The following is a 27152-nucleotide window of genomic DNA, read 5'->3' on the forward strand; positions in this document are numbered from 1 at the left end:
TTTCAATCAATTTTTCTACAGTCCAAAAAATCAATTTTCTGATGAAAAACGAGGAACTGTGACCTGTCGAACTTTCTCCAGATGGTCAGAAATGGTAAGTTTTTTAATGTTTAATTTTTTGACTGTAAATGACTATTGCATGTGAATTATCACTTTTGGAACTAACACAAGAGTGTTTAGAGTCATTTTAATGCCTGAAATTGGTCAAAATAGAAGCTTCTGAGTAGAATAAAAAGTCTATCAAAATGGCAATTTTGTTCACATTAAGGCTTTAAAAAGTAGTTATTCAACATGAGGCACAATCCAAATGACATTTTCAATCAATTTTTCTACAGTCCAAAAAATCAATTTTCTGATGAAAAACGAGGACCTGTGACCTGTCGAACTTTCTCCAGATGGTCAGAAATGGTAATTTTTTAATGTATAATTTTTTGACTGTAAATGACTATTGCATGTGAATTATCACTTTTGGAACTAACACAAGAGTGTTTAGAGTCATTTTAATGCCTGAAATTGGTCAAAATAGAAGCTTCTGAGTAGAATAAAAAGTCTATCAAAATGGCAATTTTGTTCACATTAAGGCTTTAAAAAGTAGTTATTCAACATGAGGCACAATCCAAATGACATTTTCAATCAATTTTTCGACAGTACAAAAAATCAATTTTCTGATGAAAAACGAGGAACCGAGACCTGTCGAACTTTCTCCAGATGGTCAGAAATGGTAAGTTTTTTAATGTTTAATTTTTTGACTGTAAATGACTATTGCATGTGAATTATCACTTTTGGAACTAAAACAAGAGTGTTTAGAGTCATTTTAATGCCTGAAATTGGTCAAAATAGAAGCTTCTGAGTAGAATAAAAAGTCTATCAAAATGGCAATTTTGTTCACATTAAGGCTTTAAAAAGTAGTTATTCAACATGAGGCACAATCCAAATGACATTTTCAATCAATTTTTTTACAGTCCAAAAAATCAATTTTCTGATGAAAAACGAGGACCCGTGACCTGTCGAACTTTCTCCAGATGGTCAGAAATGGTAATTTTTTAATGTTTAATTTTTTGACTATAAATGACTATTGCATGTGAATTATCACTTTTGGAACTAAAACAAGAGTGTTTAGAGTCATTTTAATGCCTGAAATTGGTCGAAATAGAAGCTTCTGAGTAGAAGAAAAAGTCTGTAAAAATGGCAATTTTGTTCACATTAAGGCTTTAAAAAGTAGTTATTCAACATGAGGCACAATCCAAATGACATTTTCAATCAATTTTTCTTCTGTACAAAAAATCAATTTTCTGATGAAAAACGAGGACCCGTGACCTGTCGAACTTTCTCCAGATGGTTAGAAATGGTAAGTTTTTTAATGTTTAATTTCTTGACTGTAAATGACTATTGCATGTGAATTATCACTTTTGGAACTAAAACAAGAGTGTTTAGAGTCGTTTTAATGCCTGAAATTAGTTGAAATAGAAGCTTCTGAGTAGGAGAAAAAGTCTGTAAAAATGGCAATTTTGGTCCGATTGAGGCTTTAAAAAGTAGTTATTCAACATGAGGCACAATCCAAATGACATTTTCAATCAACTTTTCTACAGTCCAAAAAATCAATTTTCTGATGAAAAACGAGGACCTGTGACCTGTCGAACTTTCTCCAGATGGTCAGAAATGGTAAGTTTTTAATGTATAATTTTTTGACTGTAAATGACTATTGCATGTGAATTATCACTTTTGGAACTAAAACAAGAGTGTTTAGAGTCATTTTAATGCCTGAAATTGGTTGAAATAGAAGCTTCTGAGTAGGAGAAAAAGTCTGTAAAAATGGCAATTTTGGTCACATTGAGGCTTTAAAAAGTAGTTATTCAACATGAGGCACAATCCAAATGACATTTTCAATCAATTTTTTTACAGTCCAAAAAAACAATTTTCTGATGAAAAACGAGGACCGGTGACCTGTCGAACTTTCTCCAGATGGTCAGAAATGGTAAGTTTTTTAATGTTTAATTTTTTGACTGTAAATGACTATTGCATGTGAATTATCACTTTTGGAACTAACACAAGAGTGTTTAGAGTCATTTTAATGCCTGAAATTGGTCAAAATAGAAGCTTCTGAGTAGAATAAAAAGTCTATCAAAATGGCAATTTTGTTCACATTAAGGCTTTAAAAAGTAGATATTCAACATGAGGCACAATCCAAATGACATTTTCAATCAATTTTTCTACAGTCATAAAATCAATTTTCTGATGAAAAACAAGGACCCGTGACCTGTCGAACTTTCTCCAGATGGTCAGAAATGGTAAGTTTTTTAATGTTTAATTTTTTGACTGTAAATGACTATTGCATGTGAATTATCACTTTTGGAACTAAAACAAGAGTGTTTAGAGTCATTTTAATGCCTGAAATTAGTTGAAATAGAAGCTTCTGAGTAGGAGAAAAAGACTGTAAAAATGGCAATTTTGGTCACATTGAGGCTTTAAAAAGTAGTTATTCAACATGAGGCACAATCCAAATGACATTTTCAATCAATTTTTCTACAGTCCAAAAAATCAATTTTCTGATGAAAAACGAGGACCCGTGACCTGTCGAACTTTCTCCAGATGGTCAGAAATGGTAAGTTTTTTAATGTTTAATTATTTGACTGTAAATGACTATTGCATGTGAATTATCACTTTTGGAACTAAAACAAGAGTGTTTAGAATCATTTTAATGCCTGAAATTTGTCGAAATAGAAGCTTCTGAGTAGAAGAAAAAGTCTGTAAAAATGGCAATTTTGTTCACACTAAGGCTTTAAAAAGTAGTTATTCAACATGAGGCACAATCCAAATGACATTTTCAATCAATTTTTCTACAGTCCAAAAAATCAATTTTCTGATGAAAAAAAAGGACCCGTGACCTGTCGAACTTTCTCCAGATGGTCAGAAATGGTAAGTTTTTTAATGTTTAATTTTTTGACTGTAAATGACTATTGCATGTGAATTATCACTTTTGGAACTAAAACAAGAGTGTTTAGTGTCATTTTAATGCCTGAAATTGGTCGAAATAGAAGCTTCTGAGTAGAATAAAAAGTCTATCAAAATGGCAATTTTGTTCACATTAAGGCTTTAAAAAGTAGTTATTCAACATGAGGCACAATCCAAATGACATTTTCAATCAATTTTTCGACAGTACAAAAAATCAATTTTCTGATGAAAAACGAGGAACCGAGACCTGTCAAACTTTCTCCAGATGGTCAGAAATGGTAAGTTTTTTAATGTTTAATTTTTTTACTGTAAATGACTATTGCATGTGAATTATCACTTTTGGAACTAAAACAAGAGTGCTTAGAGTCATTTTAATGCCTGAAATTGCTCAAAATAGAAGCTTCTGAGTAGAATAAAAAGTCTATCAAAATGGCAATTTTGTTCACATTAAGGCTTTAAAAAGTAGTTATTCAACATGAGGCACAATCCAAATGACATTTTCAATCAATTTTTTTACAGTCCAAAAAATCAATTTTCTGATGAAAAACGAGGACCCGTGACCTGTCGAACTTTCTCCAGATGGTCTGAAATGGTAAGTTTTTTAATGTTTAATTATTTGACTGTAAATGACTATTGCATGTGAATTATCACTTTTGGAACTAAAACAAGAGTGTTTAGAGTCATTTTAATGCCTGAAATTGGTCGAAATAGAAGCTTCTGAGTAGAAGAAAAACTCTGTAAAAATGGCAATTTTGTTCACATTAAGGCTTTAAAAAGTAGTTATTCAACACGAGGCACAATCCAAATGACATTTTCAATCAGTTTTTCTACAGTCCAAAAAATCAATTTTCTGATGAAAAACGAGGACCCGTGACCTGTCGAACTTTCTCCAGATGGTCAGAAAAGGTAATTTTTAATGTTTAATTTTTTGACTGTAAATGACTATTGCATGTGAATTATCACTTTTGGAACTAAAACAAGAGTGTTTAGAGTCATTTTAATGCCTGAAATTGGTCAAAATAGAAGCTTCTGAGTAGAATAAAAAGTCTATCAAAATGTCAATTTTGTTCACATTAAGGCTTTAAAAGGTAGTTATTCAACATGAGGCACAATCCAAATGACATTTTCAATCAATTTTTTTACAGTCCAAAAAATCAATTTTCTGATGAAAAACTAGGACCCGTGACCTGTCCACCTTTCTCCAGATGGTCAGAAATGGTAATTTTTTAATGTTTAAATTTTTTGACTATAAATGACTATTGCATGTGAATTATCACTTTTGGAACTAAAACAAGAGTGTTTAGAGTCATTTTAATGCCTGAAATTGGTCGAAATAAAAGCTTCTGAGTAGAAGAAAAAGTCTGTAAAAATGGCAATTTTGTTCACATTAAGGCTTTAAAAAGTAGTTATTCAACATGAGGCACAATCCAAATGACATTTTCAATCAATTTTTCTATAGTCCAAAAAAACAATTTTCTGATGAAAAACGAGGGCCCGTGACCTGTCGAACTTTCTCCAGATGGTCAGAAATGGTAAGTTTTTTAATGTTTAAGTTTTTTGACTGTAAATGACTATTGCATGTGAATTATCACTTTTGGAACTAAAACAAGAGTGTTTAGAGTCATTTTAATTCCTGAAATTAGTTGAAATAGAAGCTTCTGAGTAGGAGAAAAAGTCTGTAAAAATGGCAATTTTGGTCACATTAAGGCTTTAAAAAGTAGTTATTCAACATGAGGCACAATCCAAATGACATTTTCAATCAATTTTTCTACAGTCCAAAAAAACAATTTTCTGATGAAAAACGAGGGCCCGTGACCTGTCGAACTTTCTCCAGATGGTCAGAAATGGTAAGTTTTTTAATGTTTAATTTTTTGACTGTAAATGACTATTGCATGTGAATTATCACTTTTGGAACTAAAACAAGAGTGTTTAGAGTCATTTTAATGCTTGAAATTAGTTGAAATAGAAGCTTCTGAGTAGGAGAAAAAGTCTGTAAAAATGGCAATTTTGGTCCCATTGAGGCTTTAAAAAGTAGTTATTCAACATGAGGCACAATCCAAATGACATTTTCAATCAACTTTTCTACAGTCCAAAAAATCAATTTTCTGATGAAAAACGAGGACCCGTGACCTGTCGAACTTTCTCCAGATGGTCAGAAAAGGTAATTTTTTAATGTTGAAGTTTTTTGACTGTAAATGACTATTGTATGTGAATTATCACTTTTGAAACTAAAACAAGAGTGTTTAGTGTCATTTTAATGCCTGAAATTGGTCGAAATAGAAGCTTCTGAGTAGAATAAAAAGTCTATCAAAATGGCAATTTTGTTCACATTAAGGCTTTAAAAAGTAGTTATTCAACATGAGGCACAATCCAAATGACATTTTCAATCAATTTTTCGACAGTACAAAAAATCAATTTTCTGATGAAAAACGAGGAACCGAGACCTGTCGAACTTTCTCCAGATGGTCAGAAATGGTAAGTTTTTTAATGTTTAATTTTTTGACTGTAAATGATTATTGCATGTGAATTATCACTTTTGGAACTAAAACAAGAGTGTTTAGAGTCATTTTAATGCCTGAAATTGGTCAAAATAGAAGCTTCTGAGTAGAATAAAAAGTCTATCAAAATGGCAATTTTGGTCACATTAAGGCTTTAAAAAGTAGTTATTCAACATGAGGCACAATCCAAATGACATTTTCAATCAAGTTTTCTACAGTCCAAAAAAACAATTTTCTGATGAAAAACGAGGGCCCGTGACCTGTCGAACTTTCTCCAGATGGTCAGAAATGGTAAGTTTTTTAATGTTTAATTTTTTGACTGTAAAAGACTATTGCATGTGAATTATCACTTTTGGAACTAAAACAAGAGTGTTTAGAGTCATTTTAATGCTTGAAATTAGTTGAAATAGAAGCTTCTGAGTAGGAGAAAAAGTCTGTAAAAATGGCAATTTTGGTCACATTGAGGCTTTAAAAAGTAGTTATTCAACATGAGGCACAATCCAAATGACATTTTCAATCAATTTTTCTACAGTCCAAAAAATCAATTTTCTGATGAAAAACGAGGAACTGTGACCTGTCGAACTTTCTCCAGATGGTCAGAAATGGTAAGTTTTTTAATGTTTAATTCTTTGACTGTAAATGACTATTGCATGTGAATTATCACTTTTGGAACTAACACAAGAGTGTTTAGAGTCATTTTAATGCCTGAAATTGGTCAAAATAGAAGCTTCTGAGTAGAATAAAAAGTCTATCAAAATGGCAATTTTGTTCACATTAAGGCTTTAAAAAGTAGTTATTCAACATGAGGCACAATCCAAATGACATTTTCAATCAATTTTTCTACAGTCCAAAAAATCAATTTTCTGATGAAAAACGAGGACCTGTGACCTGTCGAACTTTCTCCAGATGGTCAGAAATGGTAATTTTTTAATGTATAATTTTTTGACTGTAAATGACTATTGCATGTGAATTATCACTTTTGGAACTAAAACAAGAGTGTTTAGAGTCATTTTAATGCCTGAAATTGGTTGAAATAGAAGCTTCTGAGTAGGAGAAAAAGTCTTTAAAAATGGCAATTTTGGTCACATTGAGGCTTTAAAAAGTAGTTATTCAACATGAGGCACAATCCAAATGACATTTTCAATCAATTTTTCTACAGTCCAAAAAATCAATTTTCTGATGAAAAACGAGGACCCGTGACCTGTCGAACTTTCTCCAGATGGTCAGAAATGGTAAGTTTTTTAATGTTTAATTTTTTGACTGTAAATGACTATTGCATGTGAATTATCACTTTTGGAACTAACACAAGAGTGTTTAGAGTCATTTTAATGCCTGAAATTGGTCAAAATAGAAGCTTCTGAGTAGAATAAAAAGTCTATCAAAATGGCAATTTTGTTCACATTAAGGCTTTAAAAAGTAGTTATTCAACATGAGGCACAATCCAAATGACATTTTCAATCAATTTTTCGACAGTACAAAAAATCAATTTTCTGATGAAAAACGAGGAACCGAGACCTGTCGAACTTTCTCCAGATGGTCAGAAATGGTAAGTTTTTTAATGTTTAATTTTTTGACTGTAAATGACTATTGCATGTGAATTATCACTTTTGGAACTAAAACAAGAGTGTTTAGAGTCATTTTAATGCCTGAAATTGGTCAAAATAGAAGCTTCTGAGTAGAATAAAAAGTCTATCAAAATGGCAATTTTGTTCACATTAAGGCTTTAAAAAGTAGTTATTCAACATGAGGCACAATCCAAATGACATTTTCAATCAATTTTTTTACAGTCCAAAAAATCAATTTTCTGATGAAAAACGAGGACCCGTGACCTGTCGAACTTTCTCCAGATGGTCAGAAATGGTAATTTTTTAATGTTTAATTTTTTGACTATAAATGACTATTGCATGTGAATTATCACTTTTGGAACTAAAACAAGAGTGTTTAGAGTCATTTTAATGCCTGAAATTGGTCGAAATAGAAGCTTCTGAGTAGAAGAAAAAGTCTGTAAAAATGGCAATTTTGTTCACATTAAGGCTTTAAAAAGTAGTTATTCAACATGAGGCACAATCCATATGACATTTTCAATCAATTTTTCTACAGTACAAAAAATCAATTTTCTGATGAAAAACGAGGACCCGTGACCTGTCGAACTTTCTCCAGAAATTTTCTGATGAAAAACGAGGGCCCGTGACCTGTCGAACTTTCTCCAGATGGTCAGAAATGGTAAGTTTTTAATGTTTAATTTTTTGACTATAAATGACTATTGCATGTGAATTATCACTTTTGGAACTAAAACAAGTGTTTAGAGTCATTTTAATGCCTGAAATTGGTCGAAATAGAAGCTTCTGAGTAGAAGAAAAAGTCTGTAAAAATGGCAATTTTGTTCACATTAAGGCTTTAAAAAGTAGTTATTCAACATGAGGCACAATCCAAATGACATTTTCAATCAATTTTTCTATAGTCCAAAAAATCAATTTTCTGATGAAAAACGAGGGCCCGTGACCTGTCGAACTTTCTCCAGATGGTCAGAAATGGTAAGTTTTTTAATGTTTAATTTTTTGACTGTAAATGACTATTGCATGTGAATTATCACTTTTGGAACTAAAACAAGAGTGTTTAGAGTCATTTTAATTCCTGAACTTAGTTGAAATAGAAGCTTCTGAGTAGGAGAAAAAGTCTGTAAAAATGGCAATTTTGGTCACATTAAGGCTTTAAAAAGTAGTTATTCAACATGAGGCACAATCCAAATGACATTTTCAATCAATTTTTCTACAGTCCAAAAAATCAATTTTCTGATGAAAAACGAGGACCTGTGACCTGTCGAACTTTCTCCAGATGGTCAGAAATGGTAATTTTTTAATGTATAATTTTTTGACTGTAAATGACTATTGCATGTGAATTATCACTTTTGGAACTAAAACAAGAGTGTTTAGAGTCATTTTAATGCCTGAAATTGGTTGAAATAGAAGCTTCTGAGTAGGAGAAAAAGTCTTTAAAAATGGCAATTTTGGTCACATTGAGGCTTTAAAAAGTAGTTATTCAACATGAGGCACAATCCAAATGACATTTTCAATCAATTTTTCTACAGTCCAAAAAATCAATTTTCTGATGAAAAACGAGGACCCGTGACCTGTCGAACTTTCTCCAGATGGTCAGAAATGGTAAGTTTTTTAATGTTTAATTTTTTGACTGTAAATGACTATTGCATGTGAATTATCACTTTTGGAACTAACACAAGAGTGTTTAGAGTCATTTTAATGCCTGAAATTGGTCAAAATAGAAGCTTCTGAGTAGAATAAAAAGTCTATCAAAATGGCAATTTTGTTCACATTAAGGCTTTAAAAAGTAGTTATTCAACATGAGGCACAATCCAAATGACATTTTCAATCAATTTTTCGACAGTACAAAAAATCAATTTTCTGATGAAAAACGAGGAACCGAGACCTGTCGAACTTTCTCCAGATGGTCAGAAATGGTAAGTTTTTTAATGTTTAATTTTTTGACTGTAAATGACTATTGCATGTGAATTATCACTTTTGGAACTAAAACAAGTGTTTAGAGTCATTTTAATGCCTGAAATTGGTCAAAATAGAAGCTTCTGAGTAGAATAAAAAGTCTATCAAAATGGCAATTTTGTTCACATTAAGGCTTTAAAAAGTAGTTATTCAACATGAGGCACAATCCAAATGACATTTTCAATCAATTTTTTTACAGTCCAAAAAATCAATTTTCTGATGAAAAACGAGGACCCGTGACCTGTCGAACTTTCTCCAGATGGTCAGAAATGGTAATTTTTTAATGTTTAATTTTTTGACTATAAATGACTATTGCATGTGAATTATCACTTTTGGAACTAAAACAAGAGTGTTTAGAGTCATTTTAATGCCTGAAATTGGTCGAAATAGAAGCTTCTGAGTAGAAGAAAAAGTCTGTAAAAATGGCAATTTTGTTCACATTAAGGCTTTAAAAAGTAGTTATTCAACATGAGGCACAATCCAAATGACATTTTCAATCAATTTTTCTACAGTACAAAAAATCAATTTTCTGATGAAAAACGAGGACCCGTGACCTGTCGAACTTTCTCCAGAAATTTTCTGATGAAAAACGAGGGCCTGTGACCTGTCGAACTTTCTCCAGATGGTCAGAAATGGTAAGTTTTTAATGTTTAATTTTTTGACTATAAATGACTATTGCATGTGAATTATCACTTTTGGAACTAAAACAAGAGTGTTTAGAGTCATTTTAATGCCTGAAATTGGTCGAAATAGAAGCTTCTGAGTAGAAGAAAAAGTCTGTAAAAATGGCAATTTTGTTCACATTAAGGCTTTAAAAAGTAGTTATTCAACATGAGGCACAATCCAAATGACATTTTCAATCAATTTTTCTATAGTCCAAAAAAACAATTTTCTGATGAAAAAGGAGGGCCCGTGACCTGTCGAACTTTCTCCAGATGGTCAGAAATGGTAAGTTTTTTAATTTTTAATTTTTTGACTGTAAATGACTATTGCATGTGAATTATCACTTTTGGAACTAAAACAAGAGTGTTTAGAGTCATTTTAATTCCTGAACTTAGTTGAAATAGAAGCTTCTGAGTAGGAGAAAAAGTCTGTAAAAATGGCAATTTTGGTCACATTAAGGCTTTAAAAAGTAGTTATTCAACATGAGGCACAATCCAAATGACATTTTCAATCAATTTTTCTACAGTCCAAAAAAACAATTTTCTGATGAAAAACGAGGGCCCGTGACCTGTCGAACTTTCTCCAGATGGTCAGAAATGGTAAGTTTTTTAATGTTTAATTTTTTGACTGTAAATGACTATTGCATGTGAATTATCACTTTTGGAACTAAAACAAGAGTGTTTAGAGTCATTTTAATGCTTGAAATTAGTTGAAATAGAAGCTTCTGAGTAGGAGAAAAAGTCTGTAAAAATGGCAATTTTGGTCACATTGAGGCTTAAAAAGTAGTTATTCAACATGAGGCACAATCCAAATGACATTTTCAATCAATTTTTCTACAGTCCAAAAAATTAATTTTCTGATGAAAAACGAGGACCTGTGACCTGTCGAACTTTCTCCAGATGGTCAGAAATGGTAATTTTTTAATGTATAATTTTTTGACTGTAAATGACTATTGCATGTGAATTATCACTTTTGGAACTAAAACAAGAGTGTTTAGAGTCATTTTAATGCCTGAAATTGGTTGAAATAGAAGCTTCTGAGTAGGAGAAAAAGTCTTTAAAAATGGCAATTTTGGTCACATTGAGGCTTTAAAAAGTAGTTATTCAACATGAGGCACAATCCAAATGACATTTTCAATCAATTTTTCTACAGTCCAAAAAATCATTTTTCTGATGAAAAACGAGGACCCGTGACCTGTCGAACTTTCTCCAGATGGTCAGAAATGGTAAGATTTTTAATGTTTAATTTTTTGACTGTAAATGACTATTGCATGTGAATTATCACTTTTGGAACTAACACAAGAGTGTTTAGAGTCATTTTAATGCCTGAAATTGGTCAAAATAGAAGCTTCTGAGTAGAAGAAAAAGTCTGTAAAAATGGCAATTTTGTTCACATTAAGGCTTTAAAAAGTAGTTATTCAACATGAGGCACAATCCAAATGACATTTTCAATCAACTTTTCTACAGTCCAAAAAATCAATTTTCTGATGAAAAACGAGGACCCGTGACCTGTCGAACTTTCTCCAGATGGTCAGAAATGGTAAGTTTTTTAATGTTTAATTATTTGACTGTAAATGACTATTGCATGTGAATTATCACTTTTGGAACTAAAACAAGAGTGTTTAGAGTCATTTTAATGCCTGAAATTTGTCGAAATAGAAGCTTCTGAGTAGAAGAAAAAGTCTGTAAAAATGGCAATTTTGTTCACATTAAGGCTTTAAAAAGTAGTTATTCAACATGAGGCACAATCCAAATGACATTTTCAATCAATTTTTCTACAGTCCAAAAAATCAATTTTCTGATGAAAAACAAGGACCCGTGACCTGTCGAACTTTCTCCAGATGGTCAGAAATGGTAAGTTTTTTAATGTTTAATTTTTTGACTGTAAATGACTATTGCATGTGAATTATCACTTTTGATAATACAACAAGAGTGTTTAGAGTCATTTTAATGCCTGAAATTGGTTGAAATAGAAGCTTCTGAGAAGGAGGAAAAGTCTGTAAAAATGGCAATTTTGTTCACATTAAGGCTTTAAAAAGTAGTTATTCAACATAAGGCACAATCCAAATGACATTTTCAATCAACTTTTCTATAGTCCAAAAAATCAATTTTCTGATGAAAAACGAGGACCCGTGACCTGTCGAACTTTCTCCAGATGGTCAGAAAAGGTAATTTTTTAATGTTGAAGTTTTTTTACTGTAAATGACTATTGTATGTGAATTATCACTTTCGAAACTAAAACAAGAGTGTTTAGTGTCATTTTAATGCCTGAAATTGGTCGAAATAGAAGCTTCTGAGTAGAATAAAAAGTCTATCAAAATGGCAATTTTGTTCACATTAAGGCTTTAAAAAGTAGTTATTCAACATGAGGCACAATCCAAATGACATTTTCAATAAATTTTTCGACAGTACAAAAAATCAATTTTCTGATGAAAAACGAGGACCCGAGACCTGTCGAACTTTCTCCAGATGGTCAGAAATGGTAAGTTTTTTAATGTTTAATTTTTTGACTGTAAATGACTATTGCATGTGAATTATCACTTTTGGAACTAAAACAAGAGTGTTTAGAGTCATTTTAATGCCTGAAATTGGTCAAAATAGAAGCTTCTGAGTAGAATAAAAAGTCTATCAAAATGGCAATTTTGTTCACATTAAGGCTTTAAAAAGTAGTTATTCAACATGAGGCACAATCCAAATGACATTTTCAATCAATTTTTTTACAGTCCAAAAAAATCAATTTTCTGATGAAAAACGAGGACCCGTGACCTGTCGAACTTTCTCCAGATGGTCAGAAATGGTAATTTTTTAATGTTTAATTTTTTGACTATAAATGACTATTGCATGTGAATTATCACTTTTGGAACTAAAACAAGAGTGTTTAGAGTCATTTTAATGCCTGAAATTGGTCGAAATAGAAGCTTCTGAGTAGAAGAAAAAGTCTGTAAAAATGGCAATTTTGTTCACATTAAGGCTTTAAAAAGTAGTTATTCAACATGAGGCACAATCCAAATGACATTTTCAATCAATTTTTCTACAGTCCAAAAAATCCATTTTCTGATGAAAAAAAAGGACCCGTGACCTGTCGAACTTTCTCCAGATGGTCAGAAATGGTAAGTTTTTTAATGTTTAATTTTTTGACTGTAAATGACTATTGCATGTGAATTATCACTTTTGGAACTAAAACAAGAGTGTTTAGAGTGATTTTAATGCCTGAAATTTGTCGAAATAGAAGCTTCTGAGTAGAAGAAAAAGTCTGTAAAAATGGCAATTTTGTTCACATTAAGGCTTTAAAAAGTAGTTATTCAACATGAGGCACAATCCAAATGACATTTTCAATCAATTTTTCTACAGTACAAAAAATCAATTTTCTGATGAAAAACGAGGACCCGTGACCTGTCGAACTTTCTCCAGATGGTCAGAAAAGGTAATTTTTTAATGTTGAAGTTTTTTGACTGTAAATGACTATTGTATGTGAATTATCACTTTCGAAACTAAAACAAGAGTGTTTAGTGTCATTTTAATGCCTGAAATTGGTCGAAATAGAAGCTTCTGAGTAGAATAAAAAGTCTATCAAAATGGCAATTTTGTTCACATTAAGGCTTTAAAAAGTAGTTATTCAACATGAGGCACAATCCAAATGACATTTTCAATCAATTTTTCGACAGTACAAAAAATCAATTTTCTGATGAAAAACGAGGAACCGAGACCTGTCGAACTTTCTCCAGATGGTCAGAAATGGTAAGTTTTTTAATGTTTAATTTTTTTACTGTAAATGACTATTGCATGTGAATTATCACTTTTGGAACTAAAACAAGAGTGCTTAGAGTCATTTTAATGCCTGAAATTGGTCAAAATAGAAGCTTCTGAGTAGAATAAAAAGTCTATCAAAATGGCAATTTTGTTCACATTAAGGCTTTAAAAAGTAGTTATTCAACATGAGGCACAATCCAAATGACATTTTCAATCAATTTTTTTACAGTCCAAAAAATCAATTTTCTGATGAAAAACGAGGACCCGTGACCTGTCGAACTTTCTCCAGATGGTCAGAAATGGTAAGTTTTTTAATGTTTAATTATTTGACTGTAAATGACTATTGCATGTGAATTATCACTTTTGGAACTAAAACAAGAGTGTTTAGAGTCATTTTAATGCCTGAAATTGGTCGAAATAGAAGCTTCTGAGTAGAAGAAAAACTCTGTAAAAATGGCAATTTTGTTCACATTAAGGCTTTAAAAAGTAGTTATTCAACACGAGGCACAATCCAAATGACATTTTCAATCAGTTTTTCTACAGTCCAAAAAATCAATTTTCTGATGAAAAACGAGGACCCGTGACCTGTCGAACTTTCTCCAGATGGTCAGAAAAGGTAATTTTTAATGTTTAATTTTTTGACTGTAAATGACTATTGCATGTGAATTATCACTTTTGGAACTAAAACAAGAGTGTTTAGAGTCATTTTAATGCCTGAAATTAGTTGAAATAGAAGCTTCTGAGTAGGAGAAAAAGTCTGTAAAAATGGCAATTTTGGTCACATTAAGGATTTAAAAAGTAGTTATTCAACATGAGGCACAATCCAAATGACATTTTCAATCAATTTTTCTACAGTCCAAAAAAACAATTTTCTGATGAAAAACGAGGGCCCGTGACCTGTCGAACTTTCTCCAGATGGTCAGAAATGGTAAGTTTTTTAATGTTTAATTTTTTGACTGTAAATGACTATTGCATGTGAATTATCACTTTTGGAACTAAAACAAGAGTGTTTAGAGTCATTTTAATGCTTGAAATTAGTTGAAATAGAAGCTTCTGAGTAGGAGAAAAAGTCTGTAAAAATGGCAATTTTGGTCCCATTGAGGCTTTAAAAAGTAGTTATTCAACATGAGGCACAATCCAAATGACATTTTCAATCAACTTTTCTACAGTCCAAAAAATCAATTTTCTGATGAAAAACGAGGACCCGTGACCTGTCGAACTTTCTCCAGATGGTCAGAAATGGTAAGTTTTTTAATGTTTAATTTTTTGACTGTAAATGACTATTGCATGTGAATTATCACTTTTGGAACTAAAACAAGAGTGTTTAGAGTCATTTTAATGCCTGAAATTGGTCAAAATAGAAGCTTCTGAGTAGAATAAAAAGTCTATCAAAATGGCAATTTTGGTCACATTAAGGCTTTAAAAAGTAGTTATTCAACATGAGGCACAATCCAAATGACATTTTCAATCAATTTTTCTACAGTCCAAAAAAACAATTTTCTGATGAAAAACGAGGGCCCGTGACCTGTCGAACTTTCTCCAGATGGTCAGAAATGGTAAGTTTTTTAATGTTTAATTTTTTGACTGTAAAAGACTATTGCATGTGAATTATCACTTTTGGAACTAAAACAAGAGTGTTTAGAGTCATTTTAATGCCTGAAATTGGTCAAAATAGAAGCTTCTGAGTAGAATAAAAAGTCTATCAAAATGGCAATTTTGTTCACATTAAGGCTTTAAAAAGTAGTTATTCAACATGAGGCACAATCCAAATGACATTTTCAATCAATTTTTCTACAGTCCAAAAAATCAATTTTCTGATGAAAAACGAGGACCTGTGACCTGTCGAACTTTCTCCCGATGGTCAGAAATGGTAATTTTTTAATGTATAATTTTTTGACTGTAAATGACTATTGCATGTGAATTATCACTTTTGGAACTAACACAAGAGTGTTTAGAGTCATTTTAATGCCTGAAATTGGTCAAAATAGAAGCTTCTGAGTAGAATAAAAAGTCTATCAAAATGGCAATTTTGTTCACATTAAGGCTTTAAAAAGTAGTTATTCAACATGAGGCACAATCCAAATGACATTTTCAATCAATTTTTCGACAGTACAAAAAATCAATTTTCTGATGAAAAACGAGGAACCGAGACCTGTCGAACTTTCTCCAGATGGTCAGAAATGGTAAGTTTTTTAATGTTTAATTTTTTGACTGTAAATGACTATTGCATGTGAATTATCACTTTTGGAACTAAAACAAGAGTGTTTAGAGTCATTTTAATGCCTGAAATTGGTCAAAATAGAAGCTTCTGAGTAGAATAAAAAGTCTATCAAAATGGCAATTTTGTTCACATTAAGGCTTTAAAAAGTAGTTATTCAACATGAGGCACAATCCAAATGACATTTTCAATCAATTTTTTTACAGTCCAAAAAATCAATTTTCTGATGAAAAACGAGGACCCGTGACCTGTCGAACTTTCTCCAGATGGTCAGAAATGGTAATTTTTTAATGTTTAATTTTTTGACTATAAATGACTATTGCATGTGAATTATCACTTTTGGAACTAAAACAAGAGTGTTTAGAGTCATTTTAATGCCTGAAATTGGTCGAAATAGAAGCTTCTGAGTAGAAGAAAAAGTCTGTAAAAATGGCAATTTTGTTCACATTAAGGCTTTAAAAAGTAGTTATTCAACATGAGGCACAATCCAAATGACATTTTCAATCAATTTTTCTTCTGTACAAAAAATCAATTTTCTGATGAAAAACGAGGACCCGTGACCTGTCGAACTTTCTCCAGATGGTTAGAAATGGTAAGTTTTTTAATGTTTAATTTCTTGACTGTAAATGACTATTGCATGTGAATTATCACTTTTGGAACTAAAACAAGAGTGTTTAGAGTCGTTTTAATGCCTGAAATTAGTTGAAATAGAAGCTTCTGAGTAGGAGAAAAAGTCTGTAAAAATGGCAATTTTGGTCCGATTGAGGCTTTAAAAAGTAGTTATTCAACATGAGGCACAATCCAAATGACATTTTCAATCAACTTTTCTACAGTCCAAAAAATCAATTTTCTGATGAAAAACGAGGACCTGTGACCTGTCGAACTTTCTCCAGATGGTCAGAAATGGTAAGTTTTTAATGTATAATTTTTTGACTGTAAATGACTATTGCATGTGAATTATCACTTTTGGAACTAAAACAAGAGTGTTTAGAGTCATTTTAATGCCTGAAATTGGTTGAAATAGAAGCTTCTGAGTAGGAGAAAAAGTCTGTAAAAATGGCAATTTTGGTCACATTGAGGCTTTAAAAAGTAGTTATTCAACATGAGGCACAATCCAAATGACATTTTCAATCAATTTTTTTACAGTCCAAAAAAACAATTTTCTGATGAAAAACGAGGACCGGTGACCTGTCGAACTTTCTCCAGATGGTCAGAAATGGTAAGTTTTTTAATGTTTAATTTTTTGACTGTAAATGACTATTGCATGTGAATTATCACTTTTGGAACTAACACAAGAGTGTTTAGAGTCATTTTAATGCCTGAAATTGGTCAAAATAGAAGCTTCTGAGTAGAATAAAAAGTCTATCAAAATGGCAATTTTGTTCACATTAAGGCTTTAAAAAGTAGATATTCAACATGAGGCACAATCCAAATGACATTTTCAATCAATTTTTCTACAGTCATAAAATCAATTTTCTGATGAAAAACAAGGACCCGTGACCTGTCGAACTTTCTCCAGATGGTCAGAAATGGTAAGTTTTTTAATGTTTAATTTTTTGACTGTAAATGACTATTGCATGTGAATTATCACTTTTGGAACTAAAACAAGAGTGTTTAGAATCATTTTAATGCCTGAAATTAGTTGAAATAGAAGCTTCTGAGTAGGAGAAAAAGTCTGTAAAAATGGCAATTTTGTTCACATTAAGGCTTTAAAAAGTAGTTATTCAACATGAGGCACAATCCAAATGACATTTTCAATCAATTTTTCTACAGTCCAAAAAATCAATTTTCTGATGAAAAAAAAGGACCCGTGACCTGTCGAACTTTCTCCAGATGGTCAGAAATGGTGAGTTTTTTAATGTTTAATTTTTTGACTGTAAATGACTATTGCATGTGAATTATCACTTTTGGAACTAAAACAAGAGTGTTTAGAGTGATTTTAATGCCTGAAATTTGTCGAAATAGAAGCTTCTGAGTAGAAGAAAAAGTCTGTAAAAATGGCAATTTTGTTCACATTAAGGCTTTAAAAAGTAGTTATTCAACATGAGGCACAATCCAAATGACATTTTCAATCAATTTTTCTACAGTACAAAAAATCAATTTTCTGATGAAAAACGAGGAACTGTGACCTGTCGAACTTTCTCCAGATGGTCAGAAATGGTAAGTTTTTTAATGTTTAATTCTTTGACTGTAAATGACTATTGCATGTGAATTATCACTTTTGGAACTAAAACAAGAGTGTTTAGAGTCATTTTAATGCCTGAAATTGGTTGAAATAGAAGCTTCTGAGTAGGAGAAAAAGTCTTTAAAAATGGCAATTTTGGTCACATTGAGGCTTTAAAAAGTAGTTATTCAACATGAGGCACAATCCAAATGACATTTTCAATCAATTTTTCTACAGTCCAAAAAATCAATTTTCTGAAGAAAAACGAGGACCCGTGACCTGTCGAACTTTCTCCAGATGGTCAGAAATGGTAAGTTTTTTAATGTTTAATTTTTTGACTGTAAATGACTATTGCATGTGAATTATCACTTTTGGAACTAACACAAGAGTGTTTAGAGTCATTTTAATGCCTGAAATTGGTCAAAATAGAAGCTTCTGAGTAGAATAAAAAGTCTATCAAAATGGCAATTTTGTTCACATTAAGGCTTTAAAAAGTAGTTATTCAACATGAGGCACAATCCAAATGACATTTTCAATCAATTTTTCGACAGTACAAAAAATCAATTTTCTGATGAAAAACGAGGAACCGAGACCTGTCGAACTTTCTCCAGATGGTCAGAAATGGTAAGTTTTTTAATGTTTAATTTTTTGACTGTAAATGACTATTGCATGTGAATTATCACTTTTGGAACTAAAACAAGAGTGTTTAGAGTCATTTTAATGCCTGAAATTGGTCAAAATAGAAGCTTCTGAGTAGAATAAAAAGTCTATCAAAATGGCAATTTTGTTCACATTAAGGCTTTAAAAAGTAGTTATTCAACATGAGGCACAATCCAAATGACATTTTCAATCAATTTTTTTACAGTCCAAAAAATCAATTTTCTGATGAAAAACGAGGACCCGTGACCTGTCGAACTTTCTCCAGATGGTCAGAAATGGTAATTTTTTAATGTTTAATTTTTTGACTATAAATGACTATTGCATGTGAATTATCACTTTTGGAACTAAAACAAGAGTGTTTAGAGTCATTTTAATGCCTGAAATTGGTCGAAATAGAAGCTTCTGAGTAGAAGAAAAAGTCTGTAAAAATGGCAATTTTGTTCACATTAAGGCTTTAAAAAGTAGTTATTCAACATGAGGCACAATCCAAATGACATTTTCAATCAATTTTTCTACAGTCCAAAAAATCATTTTTCTGATGAAAAACGAGGACCCGTGACCTGTCGAACTTTCTCCAGATGGTCAGAAATGGTAAGATTTTTAATGTTTAATTTTTTGACTGTAAATGACTATTGCATGTGAATTATCACTTTTGGAACTAACACAAGAGTGTTTAGAGTCATTTTAATGCCTGTAATTGGTCAAAATAGAAGCTTCTGAGTAGAAGAAAAAGTCTGTAAAAATGGCAATTTTGTTCACATTAAGGCTTTAAAAAGTAGTTATTCAACATGAGGCACAATCCAAATGACATTTTCAATCAATTTTTCCTCAGTACAAAAAATCAATTTCCTGATGAAAAACGAGGACCCGTGACCTGTCGAACTTTCTCCAGATGGTCAGAAAAGGTAATTTTTTTATGTTGAAGTTTTTTGACTGTAAATGACTATTGTATGTGAATTATCACTTTCAAAACTAAAACAAGAGTGTTTAGTGTCATTTTAATGCCTGAAATTGGTCGAAATAGAAGCTTCTGAGTAGAATAAAAAGTCTATCAAAATGGCAATTTTGTTCACATTAAGGCTTTAAAAAGTAGTTATTCAACATGAGGCACAATCCAAATGACATTTTCAATCAATTTTTCTACAGTCCAAAAAATCAATTTTCTGATGAAAAACGAGGACCCGAGACCTGTCGAACTTTCTCCAGATGGTCAGAAATGGTAAGTTTTTTAATGTTTAATTTTTTGACTGTAAATGACTATTGCATGTGAATTATCACTTTTGGAACTAAAACAAGAGTGTTTAGAGTCATTTTAATGCCTGAAATTGGTCAAAATAGAAGCTTCTGAGTAGAATAAAAAGTCTATCAAAATGGCAATTTTGTTCACATTAAGGCTTTAAAAAGTAGTTATTCAACATGAGGCACAATCCAAATGACATTTTCAATCAATTTTTCTATAGTCCAAAAAAACAATTTTCTGATGAAAAACGAGGGCCCGTGACCTGTCGAACTTTCTCCAGATGGTCAGAAATGGTAAGTTTTTTAATGTTTAATTTTTTGACTGTAAATGACTATTGCATGTGAATTATCACTTTTGGAACTAAAACAAGAGTGTTTAGAGTCATTTTAATGCTTGAAATTAGTTGAAATAGAAGCTTCTGAGTAGGAGAAAAAGTCTGTAAAAATGGCAATTTTGGTCACATTGAGGCTTTAAAAAGTAGCTATTCAACATGAGGCACAATCCAAATGACATTTTCAATCAATTTTTCTACAGTCCAAAAAATCAATTTTCTGATGAAAAACGAGGACCTGTGACCTGTCGAACTTTCTCCAGATGGTCAGAAATGGTAAGTTTTTTAATGTTTAATTTTTTGACTGTAAATGACTATTGCATGTGAATTATCACTTTTGGAACTAACACAAGAGTGTTTAGAGTCATTTTAATGCCTGAAATTGGTCAAAATAGAAGCTTCTGAGTAGAATAAAAAGTCTATCAAAATGGCAATTTTGTTCACATTAAGGCTTTAAAAAGTAGTTATTCAACATGAGGCACAATCCAAATGACATTTTCAATCAATTTTTCTACAGTCCAAAAAATCAATTTTCTGATGAAAAACGAGGACCCGTGACCTGTCGAACTTTCTCCAGATGGTCAGAAATGGTAATTTTTTAATGTATAATTTTTTGACTGTAAATGACTATTGCATGTGAATTATCACTTTTGGAACTAAAACAAGAGTGTTTAGAGTCATTTTAATGCCTGAAATTGGTTGAAATAGAAGCTTCTGAGTAGAAGAATAAGTCTGTAAAAATGGCAATTTTGGTCACATTGAGGCTTTAAAAAGTAGTTATTCAACATGAGGCACAATCCAAATGACATTTTCAATCAATTTTTCTACAGTCCAAAAAATCAATTTTCTGATGAAAAACGAGGACCCGTGACCTGTCGAACTTTCTCCAGATGGTCAGAAATGGTAAGTTTTTTAATGTTTAATTATTTGACTGTAAATGACTATTGCATGTGAATTATCACTTTTGGAACTAAAACAAGAGTGTTTAGAGTCATTTTAATGCCTGAAATTTGTCGAAATAGAAGCTTCTGAGTAGAAGAAAAAGTCTGTAAAAATGGCAATTTTGTTCACATTAAGGCTTTAAAAAGTAGTTATTCAACATGAGGCACAATCCAAATGACATTTTCAATCAATTTTTCTACAGTCCAAAAAATCAATTTTCTGATGAAAAACAAGGACTCGTGACCTGTCGAACTTTCTCCAGATGGTCAGAAATGGTAAGTTTTTTAATGTTTAATTTTTTGACTGTAAATGACTATTGCATGTGAATTATCACTTTTGATAATACAACAAGAGTGTTTAGAGTCATTTTAATGCCTGAAATTGGTTGAAATAGAAGCTTCTGAGAAGGAGGAAAAGTCTGTAAAAATGGCAATTTTGTTCACATTAAGGCTTTAAAAAGTAGTTATTCAACATGAGGCACAATCCAAATGACATTTTCAATCAACTTTTCTATAGTCCAAAAAATCAATTTTCTGATGAAAAACGAGGACCCGTGACCTGTCGAACTTTCTCCAGATGGTCAGAAAAGGTAATTTTTTAATGTTGAAGTTTTTTTACTGTAAATGACTATTGTATGTGAATTATCACTTTCGAAACTAAAACAAGAGTGTTTAGTGTCATTTTAATGCCTGAAATTGGTCGAAATAGAAGCTTCTGAGTAGAATAAAAAGTCTATCAAAATGGCAATTTTGTTCACATTAAGGCTTTAAAAAGTAGTTATTCAACATGAGGCACAATCCAAATGACATTTTCAATAAATTTTTCGACAGTACAAAAAATCAATTTTCTGATGAAAAACGAGGACCCGAGACCTGTCGAACTTTCTCCAGATGGTCAGAAATGGTAAGTTTTTTAATGTTTAATTTTTTGACTGTAAATGACTATTGCATGTGAATTATCACTTTTGGAACTAAAACAAGAGTGTTTAGAGTCATTTTAATGCCTGAAATTGGTCAAAATAGAAGCTTCTGAGTAGAATAAAAAGTCTATCAAAATGGCAATTTTGTTCACATTAAGGCTTTAAAAAGTAGTTATTCAACATGAGGCACAATCCAAATGACATTTTCAATCAATTTTTCTACAGTACAAAAAATCAATTTTCTGATGAAAAACGAGGACCCGTGACCTGTCGAACTTTCTCCAGATGGTCAGAAATGGTAAGTTTTTTAATGTTTAATTTTTTGACTGTAAATGACTATTGCATGTGAATTATCACTTTTGATAATACAACAAGAGTGTTTAGAGTCATTTTAATGCCTGAAATTGGTTGAAATAGAAGCTTCTGAGAAGGAGGAAAAGTCTGTAAAATGGCAATTTTGTTCACATTAAGGCTTTAAAAAGTAGTTATTCAACATGAGGCACAATCCAAATGACATTTTCAATCAACTTTTCTATAGTCCAAAAAATCAATTTTCTGATGAAAAACGAGGACCCGTGACCTGTCGAACTTTCTCCAGATGGTCAGAAAAGGTAATTTTTTAATGTTGAAGTTTTTTTACTGTAAATGACTATTGTATGTGAATTATCACTTTCGAAACTAAAACAAGAGTGTTTAGTGTCATTTTAATGCCTGAAATTGGTCGAAATAGAAGCTTCTGAGTAGAATAAAAAGTCTATCAAAATGGCAATTTTGTTCACATTAAGGCTTTAAAAAGTAGTTATTCAACATGAGGCACAATCCAAATGACATTTTCAATAAATTTTTCGACAGTACAAAAAATCAATTTTCTGATGAAAAACGAGGACCCGAGACCTGTCGAACTTTCTCCAGATGGTCAGAAATGGTAAGTTTTTTAATGTTTAATTTTTTGACTGTAAATGACTATTGCATGTGAATTATCACTTTTGGAACTAAAACAAGAGTGTTTAGAGTCATTTTAATGCCTGAAATTGGTCAAAATAGAAGCTTCTGAGTAGAATAAAAAGTCTATCAAAATGGCAATTTTGTTCACATTAAGGCTTTAAAAAGTAGTTATTCAACATGAGGCACAATCCAAATGACATTTTCAATCAATTTTTTTACAGTCCAAAAAAATCAATTTTCTGATGAAAAAAGAGGACCCGTGACCTGTCGAACTTTCTCCAGATGGTCAGAAATGGTAATTTTTTAATGTTTAATTTTTTGACTATAAATGACTATTGCATGTGAATTATCACTTTTGGAACTAAAACAAGAGTGTTTAGAGTCATTTTAATGCCTGAAATTGGTCGAAATAGAAGCTTCTGAGTAGAAGAAAAAGTCTGTAAAAATGGCAATTTTGTTCACATTAAGGCTTTAAAAAGTAGTTATTCAACATGAGGCACAATCCAAATGACATTTTCAATCAATTTTTCTTCTGTACAAAAAATCAATTTTCTGATGAAAAACGAGGACCCGTGACCTGTCGAACTTTCTCCAGATGGTTAGAAATGGTAATTTTTTAATGTTTAATTTTTTGACTGTAAATGACTATTGCATGTGAATTATCACTTTTGGAACTAAAACAAGAGTGTTTAGAGTCATTTTAATGCCTGAAATTGGTCGAAATAGAAGCTTCTGAGTAGAAGAATAAGTCTGTAAAAATGGCAATTTTGTTCACATTAAGGCTTTAAAAAGTAGTTATTCAACATGAGGCACAATCCAAATGACGTTTTAAATCAATTTTTATACAGTCCAAAAAAATCAATTTTCTGATGAAAAATGAGGGCCCGTGACCTGTCGAACTTTCTCCAGATTGTCAGAAATGGTAAGTTTTTTAATGTTTAATTTCTTGACTGTAAATGACTATTGCATGTGAATTATCACTTTTGGAACTAAAACAAGAGTGTTTAGAGTCATTTTAATGCCTGAAATTAGTTGAAATAGAAGCTTCTGAGTAGGAGAAAAAGTCTGTAAAAATGGCAATTTTGGTCCCATTGAGGCTTTAAAAAGTAGTTATTCAACATGAGGCACAATCCAAATGACATTTTCAATCAACTTTTCTACAGTCCAAAAAATCAATTTTCTGATGAAAAACGAGGACCCGTGACCTGTCGAACTTTCTCCAGATGGTCAGAAATGGTAAGTTTTTTAATGTTTAATTATTTGACTGTAAATGACTATTGCATGTGAATTATCACTTTTGGAACTAAAACAAGAGTGTTTAGAGTCATTTTAATGCCTGAAATTTGTCGAAATAGAAGCTTCTGAGTAGAAGAAAAAGTCTGTAAAAATGGCAATTTTGTTCACATTAAGGCTTTAAAAAGTAGTTATTCAACATGAGGCACAATCCAAATGACATTTTCAATCAATTTTTCTACAGTCCAAAAAATCAATTTTCTGATGAAAAACAAGGACCCGTGACCTGTCGAACTTTCTCCAGATGGTCAGAAATGGTAAGTTTTTTAATGTTTAAGTTTTTTGACTGTAAATGACTATTGCATGTGAATTATCACTTTTGGAACTAAAACAAGAGTGTTTAGAGTCATTTTAATGCCTGAAATTTGTCGAAATAGAAGCTTCTGAGTAGAAGAAAAAGTCTGTAAAAATGGCAATTTTGTTCACATTAAGGCTTTAAAAAGTAGTTATTCAACATGAGGCACAATCCAAATGACATTTTCAATCAATTTTTCTACAGTACAAAAAATCAATTTTCTGATGAAAAACGAGGACCCGTGACCTGTCGAACTTTCTCCAGATGGTCAGAAATGGTAAGTTTTTTAATGTTTAATTTTTTGACTGTAAATGACTATTGCATGTGAATTATCACTTTTGATAATACAACAAGAGTGTTTAGAGTCATTTAATGCCTGAAATTGGTTGAAATAGAAGCTTCTGAGAAGGAGGAAAAGTCTGTAAAAATGGCAATTTTGTTCACATTAAGGCTTTAAAAAGTAGTTATTCAACATGAGGCACAATCCAAATGACATTTTCAATCAACTTTTCTATAGTCCAAAAAATCAATTTTCTGATGAAAAACGAGGACCCGTGACCTGTCGAACTTTCTCCAGATGGTCAGAAAAGGTAATTTTTTAATGTTGAAGTTTTTTGACTGTAAATGACTATTGTATGTGAATTATCACTTTCGAAACTAAAACAAGAGTGTTTAGTGTCATTTTAATGCCTGAAATTGGTCGAAATAGAAGCTTCTGAGTAGAATAAAAAGTCTATCAAAATGGCAATTTTGTTCACATTAAGGCTTTAAAAAGTAGTTATTCAACATGAGGCACAATCCAAATGACATTTTCAATAAATTTTTCGACAGTACAAAAAATCAATTTTCTGATGAAAAACGAGGACCCGAGACCTGTCGAACTTTCTCCAGATGGTCAGAAATGGTAAGTTTTTTAATGTTTAATTTTTTGACTGTAAATGACTATTGCATGTGAATTATCACTTTTGGAACTAAAACAAGAGTGTTTAGAGTCATTTTAATGCCTGAAATTGGTCAAAATAGAAGCTTCTGAGTAGAATAAAAAGTCTATCAAAATGGCAATTTTGTTCACATTAAGGCTTTAAAAAGTAGTTATTCAACATGAGGCACAATCCAAATGACATTTTCAATCAATTTTTTTACAGTCCAAAAAAATCAATTTTCTGATGAAAAACGAGGACCCGTGACCTGTCGAACTTTCTCCAGATGGTCAGAAATGGTAATTTTTTAATGTTTAATTTTTTGACTATAAATGACTATTGCATGTGAATTATCACTTTTGGAACTAAAACAAGAGTGTTTAGAGTCATTTTAATGCCTGAAATTGGTCGAAATAGAAGCTTCTGAGTAGAAGAAAAAGTCTGTAAAAATGGCAATTTTGTTCACATTAAGGCTTTAAAAAGTAGTTATTCAACATGAGGCACAATCCAAATGACATTTTCAATCAATTTTTCTTCTGTACAAAAAATCAATTTTCTGATGAAAAACGAGGACCCGTGACCTGTCGAACTTTCTCCAGATGGTTAGAAATGGTAATTTTTTAATGTTTAATTTTTTGACTGTAAATGACTATTGCATGTGAATTATCACTTTTGGAACTAAAACAAGAGTGTTTAGAGTCATTTTAATGCCTGAAATTGGTCGAAATAGAAGCTTCTGAGTAGAAGAATAAGTCTGTAAAAATGGCAATTTTGTTCACATTAAGGCTTTAAAAAGTAGTTATTCAACATGAGGCACAATCCAAATGACATTTTCAATCAATTTTTCTACAGTACAAAAAATCAATTTTCTGATGAAAAACGAGGACCCGTGACCTGTCGAACTTTCTCCAGATGGTCAGAAATGGTAAGTTTTTTAATGTTTAATTTTTTGACTGTAAATGACTATTGCATGTGAATTATCACTTTTGATAATACAACAAGAGTGTTTAGAGTCATTTAATGCCTGAAATTGGTTGAAATAGAAGCTTCTGAGAAGGAGGAAAAGTCTGTAAAAATGGCAATTTTGTTCACATTAAGGCTTTAAAAAGTAGTTATTCAACATGAGGCACAATCCAAATGACATTTTCAATCAACTTTTCTATAGTCCAAAAAATCAATTTTCTGATGAAAAACGAGGACCCGTGACCTGTCGAACTTTCTCCAGATGGTCAGAAAAGGTAATTTTTTAATGTTGAAGTTTTTTGACTGTAAATGACTATTGTATGTGAATTATCACTTTCGAAACTAAAACAAGAGTGTTTAGTGTCATTTTAATGCCTGAAATTGGTCGAAATAGAAGCTTCTGAGTAGAATAAAAAGTCTATCAAAATGGCAATTTTGTTCACATTAAGGCTTTAAAAAGTAGTTATTCAACATGAGGCACAATCCAAATGACATTTTCAATAAATTTTTCGACAGTACAAAAAATCAATTTTCTGATGAAAAACGAGGACCCGAGACCTGTCGAACTTTCTCCAGATGGTCAGAAATGGTAAGTTTTTTAATGTTTAATTTTTTGACTGTAAATGACTATTGCATGTGAATTATCACTTTTGGAACTAAAACAAGAGTGTTTAGAGTCATTTTAATGCCTGAAATTGGTCAAAATAGAAGCTTCTGAGTAGAATAAAAAGTCTATCAAAATGGCAATTTTGTTCACATTAAGGCTTTAAAAAGTAGTTATTCAACATGAGGCACAATCCAAATGACATTTTCAATCAATTTTTCTACAGTCCAAAAAATCAATTTTCTGATGAAAAACGAGGACCCGTGACCTGTCGAACTTTC

This window comes from Triturus cristatus, chromosome 3_2 (genome assembly GCF_964204655.1).
Source record: "Triturus cristatus chromosome 3_2, aTriCri1.1, whole genome shotgun sequence".
Classification (NCBI taxonomy): Eukaryota; Metazoa; Chordata; class Amphibia; order Caudata; family Salamandridae; genus Triturus; species Triturus cristatus.